This window comes from Bubalus bubalis, chromosome 13 (assembly GCF_019923935.1).
Source record: "Bubalus bubalis isolate 160015118507 breed Murrah chromosome 13, NDDB_SH_1, whole genome shotgun sequence".
Taxonomy (NCBI): Eukaryota; Metazoa; Chordata; class Mammalia; order Artiodactyla; family Bovidae; genus Bubalus; species Bubalus bubalis.
This window is the reverse complement of record NC_059169.1, coordinates 86,614,372-86,626,027: the sequence shown is the minus strand read 5'-3', so window position 1 is coordinate 86,626,027 and position 11,656 is coordinate 86,614,372. Positions and strand designations below refer to the sequence as shown.

Genomic DNA, 11,656 nt, shown 5'->3' with positions numbered 1-11,656 from the left:
AAAGGAAGGGGCAAAATCATTGCTCCTGGTCCAAGAAATTGAAACAATGATGGTGCCATTGATAAACAGTGAAAGAATTGGGAAGTGTGTGAGTGTGGGTGTGCATGTGTGCTGGAGGGGAGGAATGAGAAGTGTGGAGGGTGGAGAAGTTCTGGCCATGAAGGGAAAATAATAAACAGGACAGAGCAGAAGAGGGAAAATAATAGAAAAGTTATTTACATGTATTTTTAAAGTTCATGTATTATTATTATTTTCATGTTGGCTGTACCAAGTCTTAGTTGCTGCACGGGCTTTTCTCCTGTTGCAGCAAGAGGGGCTGCTCCCCAGTCTCAGTGAGGCCTTCTCCCTGTCATGGCTTCTCTCATTGCCGAGTACGGGCTTTCGGCCCACAGGTTTCAGCAGCTGCGGCCTGCTGGCTCTGGCGCTCGGGCTCAGTAGCTGCGGTGCACAAGCTCACTTGCTCCGTGGCACGTGGGATCTTCTGGACCAGGGATTGAACAGGTGGCCCCTGCATTAACAGGTGGATCATTTACCACTGAGCCACCAGGGAAGCCCCATTTCCATATATTAATCATTAGAGAAGGGCCCACAATATGAGGGTCCTTTATTGAAAGATGACACAGTTGTAAAACATTATAAGATGACACATTTGTGATGTGAAAATGATCTCCTGAGGGAAAGTGATTGCTAAATACTCACCACGAAGGAAAGACAGGGACAACAGCAACACAGATGGGGCTTGATTGTTCATAAACACAGTCCACCTTAGGAAACTCAGTTAAAACATTAGAAACTGCAAAAAAAAAAAAAAAGTCTCAGGACAAACCTCTAGGGAATTACAAACATTGGCCTTTGCAAAACACAGAAAATTCCCTTTTAAATGTCCTATAATCAGAACAGTTTCGTTTTATACATACCTTGGCTTTATGTAAATATTATAAATGTAATTATGAAGAAACTGGCAAATACCTTAAATTTCACTGAAAATCATCACCACTAACAGTTTGGGATGAAATGATTTTTCTTACATATTGTTTTCAGACAAAAAAAAAAAAAAAAACCTGGTTCCTCGACTTTTCTGTCAGACGTTGTGAGTAGAGCCAGGGGAGCCTCTCTCACAGACGCTCTGAGGGCTCCCTCTCACTCCTCCGTGAGGTCACACAGGTCTCCAGGCTGAAACGTGCAGGGCGAACTGGGAGGGGCTCTGGGCTCTTAATCTGCATTTTTTTCATCTGCACCATTGTTCCTTCAGCTCCTGAAGGGGCTGCTGAGACGCAGTCTGCACAGGCCTCCCCCAAGTCCTGCTCTAGACAGTCGAGGAGTCCTTGCAAGTCCATCCTGCTGGTGACTCCACACCCAGACGAGTGGCCACGCTTGGAGTCCAATCTCCATGAGTTTCCTGAATTTTGTGTGCGCCAGCTGGAGATCAGAGTCTCCATGATAGATGACAAGGTACCTAAGGCAAGGTCTGGGAGGGTCCCAAGCGCAGGACCTTCTCTCGCCCTGGAGTTGGGGTATCTTCCCAGGGTGGATGAGTTCAGCAACCTGGAAAACTCCCCAAACTCCCAACTACTGGGATTTTATGGAGGCTTTCTCACGTAGGCATGATTAATTACCGATGCCATCTCCAGCCTCTCTCCCTTCTCTGAAGAAAGTGGGGTAAGGCTGCAAATTCCACACTTTTCTTCATGGCTCGGTCTTTCTGGTGAACAGCCTCCATCCAGGAACACACATGGAGTCACCTCATTAGAACAAAACATACCAAGTGCTCTTGTCACTTAAGAATTTACCAGGGTTTCCAAGACTTGTATCAGGGATGGGGTCAAAGACTAAACGTTAGAACAAGGGATGTTCTTTGTGGTCTTATCACCCAGAAAATCACAAGGCTCTTTGCCAGGCACCATGTGCAGATAACGTGCTCATGCTAAGTCCCTTCACTCGTGTCCAACTCTGTGCAACTCTATGGACTGTAGCCTGCCAGGCTCCTCTGTCCATGGGATTCTCCAGGCAAGAATGCTGGGAGGGGTTGCCATTTCCTCCTCTAGGGGATCTTCCCAACCCAGGGATCAAACCAGTGTCTCTTACATATCCTGCAGTGGCAGGCTGGTTCTTTACCACTAGCGCCACATAGAAGTATATATATATATATATATATATATATATATATATATATACTTCATATATATATATATTTACATATTCTATTGTTTCACTCTTCTTCCAAATAATACAACTCCTTAAGTACGTTAACATCTGCTAAACTCTTCAAAATTACATGTAATCTTTCTTTAATTTCATAAATTAATGTTTCACACAATTTTTTAATTTATCTTATATTTACCAGTGTCATTTCTGTTTTATTTCAAACTCTTCTGTAACCATTTTACACATGCCTTCAGAATTTCGTTTAGTGAGAAGCAAGTAGTAAAATAAGTAGTTTTATCAGTAGTAAACTCAGTTTTTGAGAAGTTCTCTTTATACTGTTCTCATTCCTAATAGATTTTACATTTGCATATTTTCTTTTACTACAATGATGATATTATTCCACAAATTGCACTGTTGCTATTGAGACACTGGTTGTCAGTCTAACTGCTATTCTTTAGAGTTAATCTTTTAGAGCTAAATTTTTTAGTGCTAATGCTTTTCTTGCTGAATATTTTTTAGATTTGTCTTTGAGGTCCTGCAATTTCACTATGACTTATATAGGTGTGGCTTTGTTTTTATTTAGTCTCCCCAAGATTCATTTAATTTCCTGAATTTGAATTTTGCTGTCACTCCACAATTCTAAAAACTTATGACTGTTTTCTCATTGAGTATTGTTTCTCTTCTATCTATCATCTTTGGGAACTCTTATTAGATATATCCCATAGACTGCAGCCCTCCAGGCTCCTCTCTCCATGAGATTCTCCAGGCAAGAATACTGGAGTGAGTTGCCATTTCCTCCTCCAGGAGATTTTCCTGACCAAGGAATCGAACCCAGTTCTCTTGCATTGCAGGCAGACTCTTTACTGAGCTACAAGGGAAGCCCAGATATGTCCAAGATGTTGTCAGTTTTCTTTGTCTCTTAACTGTGCTTTGTATAATTTCTTCCAATCTGTCTTCCAGAACAGTAATTTCTCTCCAGCTGTGTCTAATCTTCTGTTTAATCCATCCACTGTTTTTAACATGTACTGTTACATGGTTCATTGTAGAAAGCTGTTCACTTCTTTTTCAGGTCTGCTTTGTTGCATCTAGTAGCCTCTTATTCCTTCCTCATATTTTCAGGCTTCTCCTTTATTTATCTACACATATTAAAACACAGTATTTTAGAGTTAGCATCTGATAATTCTTATGTCTAAACATCTTGCCAGTTTGTATCTGCTGGCTCTTCCTTTTGGTGTTTTATTTCCTTTATTTTTGAATGTGAGCTTATTTTCTTTGGAATCTTCTCTCTAGAGTTCTTTGAGGTTTAGGCTGAATTTTTATGCCTACAGAGAGGATCTGTACTTGCTTCTGCCAGTTGCCTGAGGCTACTGCCAGCTGGAAGTGTTTTCGGACTAACTGCACCAGATAATGAGAATTCTGACTGCAGAACCCTGGGAGGGCTGGCCAATCCTCGGGGTAGGATTTTTCCATTCATTGGAAATAGATTTGTCCATGCAGTGCCAAGGCAGTGACAGGCAAGTTTCTTTGCTCTCTCCTGGCACACAACAGGCCTTAGTTCTCATTCACTTTTACAATAAAGGTATAGTGGTCCCAGGCAGGGCCTTGCTTTACCTTGTCCCCTTCTCCTGGTACAAGCAACAGAAAAAGAGATCTGGGTCACTAGGGTTGGCAGACACCTTCAGAGTGAAAACTGTTTCAGCCCTCACGTATCTCACAGGGTTCTACAATTCCATTTTTGACCTCTGCAAACTACTATGCTTTTCCCAGCTCAGTAATACATTTTAAAGAGCTTAAAAACTGTTAATCCAGCATTTCTAATTTTTTTCAGGGGAAAACAATTTCAGGCTTTGTATTCTACAATAGTGCCACTAAGTTCTGTCAATATTTTTTCTTTGTATATGTCCTATTAGTTTTTTTAAGTATACAGAATTTTGTATTTTACATAACAATTAAGACTGAAACTATTATTTCATATTTTCTTGACATAATTAGAAACAGCTATTCACATTTGCTTCAAGATTATAAATATGTGTTCTTCTAGTATTTTTATTGGTTGTTTTTTCTCATTAAAATGATTGATTCCTCTTCAATTAGTTGTGATATAAGAAATGAAGTTGGGAATCCAGCTTTTTATTTTTTACAAATGGTGGCCAGTTGCCCTAACACCTTTTATTAAGGAATCATTATTTTCCTTAAGGATTGGAAATACTTCCATTTTCATAAAATATATTCCTGAATATTAACAGTATTCCTGTATTTTCTTGTGTGAATTTCTAGGCTCTATTTTCTTTAATTCATCTGTCTTCTTGCTCAAGAGTTAATTTGTTTCAATTAATGAAGTTTTAAAATCAACTGAAGTGTCAGCTAAATTGAGACATCACTCATCACTTTTGCTTTTTAAATATTTTTTCAGAAAATTTTTAACCATGTTCTTGAATATTTTTTCTTCCAGATGAAGTTAAGAATTAGTCTATCAAGTTTCTATTAAGTTATTCTATCAAGTTTCCCGATAGTCTTGTTAAAGTTGTGACTAGGAAATATGCAGTTATTTCCATACTCCCCTTTACATATTTTACAATGAGTATCATTAAAATATTGCTGTGGTTTCCTTCAGGGAGCAATCACGAAAGTAATCGCATCTTTAAAGGGTTTCACGGAAGAGAAGTTAGTGAAGGGACTGCTTCCAGAGGTGTGGGCAAGTACGAAGAAGCCAGCAGGGGATGGGGCAGGAGCCCCAGCCCCCGCGAGGAAGGGGCCTGTACCCTGCTCCCTCTTCCCTCGTCTGTTTCCTGTTGTGCCTTCTATTGGACAGGCCAGAGAAGGCAATGGCACCCCACTCCAGTACTCTTGCCTGGAAAATCCCATGGACGGAGGAGCCTGGTAGGCTGCAGTCCATGCGGTCGCTGAGTCAGACACGACTGAGCGACTTCACTTTCACTTTTCACTTTCATGTATTGGAGAAGGAAATGGCAACCCACTCCAGTGTTCTTGCCTGGAGAATCCCAGGGATAGGGGAGCCTGGTGGGCTGCCGTCTATGGGGTCGCACAGAGTCGGACATGACTGAAGCGACTTAGCAGCAGTAATCAGAAGCCAGAGAAAGAGGACCTTCGGGGAAAGCTTCTCCTGCAGCACAGAGGCGGTGGGAAAATGGACGCATAGGGGCAAAGGTGAAAGACTTAGCACAGCTCAATTTATGGCCTGGTAGCTTTTACACTTGCAGCACTGTAGTGTTGTTAAAATTTGAAAGATATTCACGGAGAGACTCCATGGAAAGTCATTCTAGAGAAGCGCCTGACTCATTTTTCTGTAGCCGGGTGACACTGTGAAAATCCATGCACCGTTACCTGAATTGGTAACAGTTGTTTTTCACTTGCAGCACAGCTCGTTCCATCAGCAAGCCTCTCCTGTCAGGTGGTGGAGTGAGAATTTTCTGGTGACGGAGAGCAGCAATGAGCAGAGAGCACTGTCTCCATCTCTTCCCTCTGCAGACACGGAACCTCACATCTCATCTAGTACAGGACAAGCTCTCATCAGCTTCGACTTCGAAAAACGATTTCTACTTCTTGATTGTAAAAGCCCCGGAAATGCCACCGAAGATGTTTATTTTTCTCCCCCTCCAAAATGCAGAATGGTACATTTTTCACAAAGAGAATCCAGAGAAACTAACAGTAGTGTACATCCAAGAGTACCTGGAAAGTGTGCAGGGATCAGCAGGTGAGGATAAATTGGGGCCTTTCTAGGAAAGGTTATTTGAGATCATTGCTCTCCTACCACTAATTTCTCTGCTGGCCTAACCACACGAATCTGCGGTCAAATGCCTTTCACTTAGTGGGAAGTGAAAACCCCAGTGAAATCAGCCTCTGTCAGCCCTCTGTCAGCGGACATTGTCCCTCCTGATTTTACCTTCAGCCAAGTCTTTGTTGTAAGAACAGACACGGCGCTCCTCCTGGGAATGCACGGCAGCCAGAGTGTGCGGAGCGGACAGGCTTCCACTGAAGGACAGAGGGGAGCAGCGGTGAACGCTTAGCTCTCACATTAGCGCCAGTCATCTCCCCCGTTATGTGCCAACAGGGTGGTGTTAACCATGAGCCATTGTTTTCCATGGAAACACTTCCTTCAGTCCTGATGATGCGCTTTGGCATCAGAGCAAACGCAGAGAACGCTCCTGTGCTGCCCCCACGGCCCTGATAAATCACCTATCAATGCAGTCTCAGAGAAAGACTCTAGCAAATGAACAGATTATTGGATGTTTTCAGGTCATTTGCAGTATGCGATGCTGCCTAGGATAAAGAAAGCAAATAGGTCTGTCGCTTTTCTGTGTCATGCAGAATGGATTAGGGCAGGGCCAACCTTAAGGCCAGGCTCACGCCACTAATTTTTGTGCATCATTTCTGGTTAATGCACCATGTTGTGAATATAGTTTTAAAAATAATTCCAGAGACAGGTTTGCTTTTTGTTCGCATCTGGAGGCAGATTTGTTGGGGCCTGATTTTGCCTTTCCTGTGAACCCTCCCCACCCGCCACCTGGGCCTCTGTGGCAGGATCAACTCCCAATGCCTTCCTCCTCCTCGGGGAAGGGTGTGGCCAGTGTGTCTGAGGGGGCGTCACGCCCTCCCTCCCTGCACAGCCTCAGCCACAGCTCAGACCTCTCACTTGAACGCTAAACTTTGTCTGCTGGATCCCCTACTGATGTGCTCTCACACCTTAGACTTTGCAGATGTAGGGACTCAGCTGGCCACTTCTTTGCACCATTTTCTAACCCAGGATAAAGACATCAGACTCAATGTTTCAGTTTCCCTTATCAACTCATGTTCAATCTTTTTAGGTAAGACTCTTACCTTCTCTTACCTAGACTGTTATTATTACAATAGACACCCAACTACACCTCTCTGTGTCTTTAATCTTTCTGGTTCAGTTCATTGGAGGATGCTGCCAGATTAATCATATTGAAAAACCACTCTAGTCACATACCTTTGTTTTAATCTAGAAGCTTGCTATGGTTCTGTGGGCCATATGTGGGCCTATTACCTGTCTAGTAACTCACTGAATCACAGTTTAGGATTTGGGGTGCTGCACCACCTCAAGAGAAAGTTAGCCCTCTCATTATTCCCTGGACCAGCAGGCTGCAACCCATTAGCCAAATTCGGTCCATCACCTGTTTTATAAACGAAGCTGTATTAGAACACAAGCATACCCACCTGTTCACATGCCATCCATGTCACTTTTCACACTGTGGTGGCGGAGTTGAATTGTTGCCACAGAGACACCTCAGCTCACAAAGCTTAACATCCTTGCCATTTGGCCACTTAGGAAATTTGGCTGATTCCTGTCCTAGACATATCCTTATATTAAAACCAAACTTTGTAATTTGCCACTTTCCAAACACTAAGCCCTGAACTTCCCACTTATATATTCCTCACTCTCCTGGAAGGTTTTTCCTGCCCCAATACTACCATCTCTTCAAAATTTTCTGTAAATGTTACCAATGGAATAAACCTTTTATCCAGTTGCTCTTGAATTGCTTGACCATTGAATCACTTGTTTGGCAAATGTCTTTACTGAGCATCTATCATTCAGGTTCTGTGATAGGCCATGCGGGCCTTGTGGAAATAATGGCCCTGATAAACTCACTACTGAATAGAAGAATCACATCGAACAATCACACATCTAGGCATGTGATGGCATATTCATAAGTGGTATAAAGAAACATCAAGGTTCTAGAAGAGAATATGACAGGAAACCCAACTTCAATGAAAGAATCAAGAGAGGCTGAGAACTAAATGGTGAAAAAACAGGGGTTAAAAGGGTTCCAGGCTCCAGGAGTCCCAGGGAGGTGACCCTGGGGCAGAACAGAACTTGACAAGGTTGAGGGACTAATGTGGACTCAAGTGACTGGTGCCTTCTCAGAGAGCAAGGGAGAATGTGCAGACTGCAAGGCTGAGAGGCAGGCAGAGCCCAGTCTGGAGGAGCTTTGGAGACCATACTAGGAGTTTGATGTTTTTTTCATGAAAAATCACTTGTATAGTTTTGAGCCTGAGAGAATATGCTCTGATTAAAACAGAACAAAACAAAATAACAAAAAAACCTTGTTTTGGCTTCTGTGTGGAGAATAGTTTGGAGAGGATGGAAATGTACCCTCTCTGTCCTCTAACTCCTAGCACACTTTGTTAACCCTCCTTTATGACCTCCATCACCCTTCCCCTTGTCTAGTCATTACTTCTGTGAGACCCCTAGATGCTCACATTCTGCGGATCCTGGATTCTTTCATCCACCTTTGAATCTTCTGTACCATCCACCACTGTGCAAAGCATAGGCATGTAATAACTGATGAATTAAGTTGAATTAGTTATCCAGATTGCCCTGAAGTTACAAACTTCCATATTTCTCTGACCCAACATTTTTAGGCTCAGCTTTATTCATTCAATCTTTCCTGGTGGCTCAGAGGTTAAAGCGTCTGCCTCCAATGCAGGAGACCTGGGTTCGATCCCTGGGTTGGGAAGATCCCTTAGAGAAGGAAATGGCAACCCACTCCAGTATTCTTGCCTAGAGAATCCCATGGACAGAGGAGCCTGGTAGGCTACAGTCCACAGGGTCCCAAAGAGTCAGACATGACTGAGTGACTTCACTTTCACTTCATTTATTAATCTCATTGGAAAGGAACTGAATTTCCCTTGGGTATCTCCAGAAGCAGGACAAGAGGGGGGAGTTATAGAGAGCAGATTTGGGCATGGTATTGGCATGTTACAAGGGCTATCTTGTAATAGATGGTCCATAAAGGGCTATCTTTATGAGGTTAGCAAGGATGGAATCAGCTCCCTTGTGACGGAAGGAATTGCTAATCATTCCTGGTTTGTGCCATGATGGCCAAAGACACTGTGGATGATGTCATGGGTTGAATGGCAGCTCCCAGGAGATCTGTCCACATCCTAATATCAAGAACCTATGGGAAACAACATCTTACTTGGAAAAGGGTCTCTGCAGATATAAACAAACTGAGATCATGCTGGATTATTTAGGTGTGCCTTAAAGCCAATGATAACTGTCCTTGTATAATACAAAAAGTTCAGTTCAGGTCAGTTCAGTTGGTCAGTTGCAACCCCATGGACTGCAGCACACCAGGCTTCCCTGTCCAACACTCCCAGAGTCCATTGAGTAGGCGATGCCATCCAACCATCTCATCCTCTGTCATCTCCTTCTCTTCCTGCCTTCAATCTTTCCCAGCATCAGGGTCTTTTCCAGTGAGTCAGTTCTTCGCATCAGGTGTCCAAAGTATTGGAGTTTCAGCTTTGACATCAAAAAGTAAGAAGATGCAAACCCAGCGGACAAGGCCATGTGGAGATGGAGGCCAAGACTGGAGTGACGCTGTCACAAAGCAAGGAGTGTCTGAAGCCACCAGACACTGGAGGAGGCAGAATAGATCCTCCCACAGAGCCTTTGGAGGCAGTGTGGCCCAGCTGACATCTTTATTTCAAACTTCTGTCTCCAGAACTGAGAGAATGAATTTCTGTGGTCTTAAGTTCCTGGAAATTTGTTACAGCAGCAATAGGAAACTAATACTGATGGGGTTCCCCTATGGTGAAATCTATTTCCCTAGATCCATGGTTTTCAAGCAACTTTTTCAAGGTTTAGATCCTTCAGTTCAGCTGGGACATTACTGGGAAAGCAGGTGGTAAACATATAGAAATTCCCCTGCTGTAACTGAAGAAAATGGCCAGAGTCCTGCCTACTTGCCATTCCTCCACTCTCCAGAGGTCTGTCAGCAGCTAGATGATTTGCAAGGCCCTGTGCAACTCAATAGGCTGATATTTTAGATGACAAAGGAAGACAGAAGTCTAGGAAACATGGGTGAGTTAGGTTGGGGATGCCCAGAAGCCAACCTTGAGGTTACTGGGGAGGTTATTCCAGGGGCCCCCCAACAAGGAGTGGGGAAAGGAGATGGGAAACTGAAGGGTACATTAGAGGGCAGGTCACTTCTGTGGGCAGTTGGGTTGTATCCTGTAAGGGCCTCTGGAAGGTGGTACATTCTCCCTGAGAGGCTCCAAAGGTGGAACTCTGATTCACTCCACTCAGTTCGCAGCTGGTTAGGGCTGTGCCAGGGATGGTCACTCCCCAGCACCTCTGACCCATTCCCTTCTCCCCCTGAGCATGCATGTGGCCAGCAGGAACTCTTGGACAGAGCCCCAGTGCTGGCGTCATGGAGCCACTGGCACAGACTGGGATGGTGCAAATGAGAGGAGACGGCAGGCTCGGCCGGCAGGTCTGGGAGACAGTCCACTCCAGGAGGGAACCAGCGAACAAGCTGCTCATCTCCCTGTGGGTAATCCTAATCCCGGGATGGAAACTGTGCTCCAAAATTAGCTTCTGAAAAGAACCTAAGAGTGGATAAATGTAGATGTATAACTCATTCACTTTGCTGTGCACTTGAAACTAACACATTGTAAATCAACTATACTCCAATAAAAATTAAAAAAATAAAATGTGCTCTTGTGCAGCTAGTCAATCAACTATTTGTATAAATAACTCACAGAACAATTGAGCATTTGCAACATAGATACTGGCACATAGAGCATATGGGCAAAGGAAGAAAAGGAATAGAAAATGTTAATTGTCCAAATAAATTGACTATCTTTGTCTTAAATAAGTTCTCAGGAAGAAGGACTAGGGACAATGTCCTGATATTTTTATTAAAGGGTGTTGAGGATTAAACGTCCTTAAACTAAACAAGATACGTCAGGTGTACCAGGTTTGTTGGTGGAACACCAAAGAAAGACACAAATAGCAAATGATGCTGAGTACATCACTATTTGTGGTTGGCAGAGTCACAGGATATCAGAGGGAGCAATTGTTGTTGCTATTGTTCACTCACCAAGTCGTGTCCAACTCTTCATGACCCCATGAACTGCAGCACTCCAGGCTTCCCTGTCCCTCACCATTTCCCAGAGTTTGCTCAAACTCATGTCCATTGCGGAAAAGGCAGTGGCAACACACTCCAGTACTCTTGCCTGGAAAATCCCATGGACGGAGGAGCCTGGTAGGCTGCAGTCCATGGGGTCGTGAAGAGTCAGAGACGACTAGCAACTTCATTTTCACTTTCACTTTCATGCATTGGAGAAGGAAATGACAACCCACTCCAGTGTTCTTGCCTGGAGAATCCCAGGGTCGGGGGAGCCTGGTGGCCTGCCGTCTATGGGGTCACACAGAGTTGGACACGACCAAAGTGACTTAGCAGCAACAGCAGCAGAAGCAGCATGTCCATTGTGTTGTTGATGCCATCCAACCATCTCATTCTCTGTTGTCCCCTTCTCCTCCTGATCTCAATCTTTCCCAGCATCAGGGTCATTTCCGATGAGTCAGCTCTTCACATCAGGTGGCCAAAGTATTAGAGCTTCAGCTTCAGCATCAGTCCTTCCAATGAATATTCAGAGTTGATTTCTTTTAAGATTGACTGTTTGGATCTCCTTGCTGTCCAAGGGACTCTCAAGAGTCTTCTCCAACACCGCAGTTCACAAG

General features: G+C 43.8%; 1 long non-coding RNA gene across 1 annotated transcript; it reads right to left on the bottom strand.

The window, feature by feature from the left end:
- Positions 1–224: 224 nt before the first annotated feature.
- Positions 225–7,715, bottom strand: LOC123328859. The gene is made up of 3 exons (XR_006543863.2): positions 6,050–7,715; positions 700–793; positions 225–508 (listed from the first exon to the last, which is right to left on the bottom strand). It is a non-coding gene; the product is annotated as an uncharacterized LOC123328859 (long non-coding RNA).
- Positions 7,716–11,656: the final 3,941 nt, after the last annotated feature.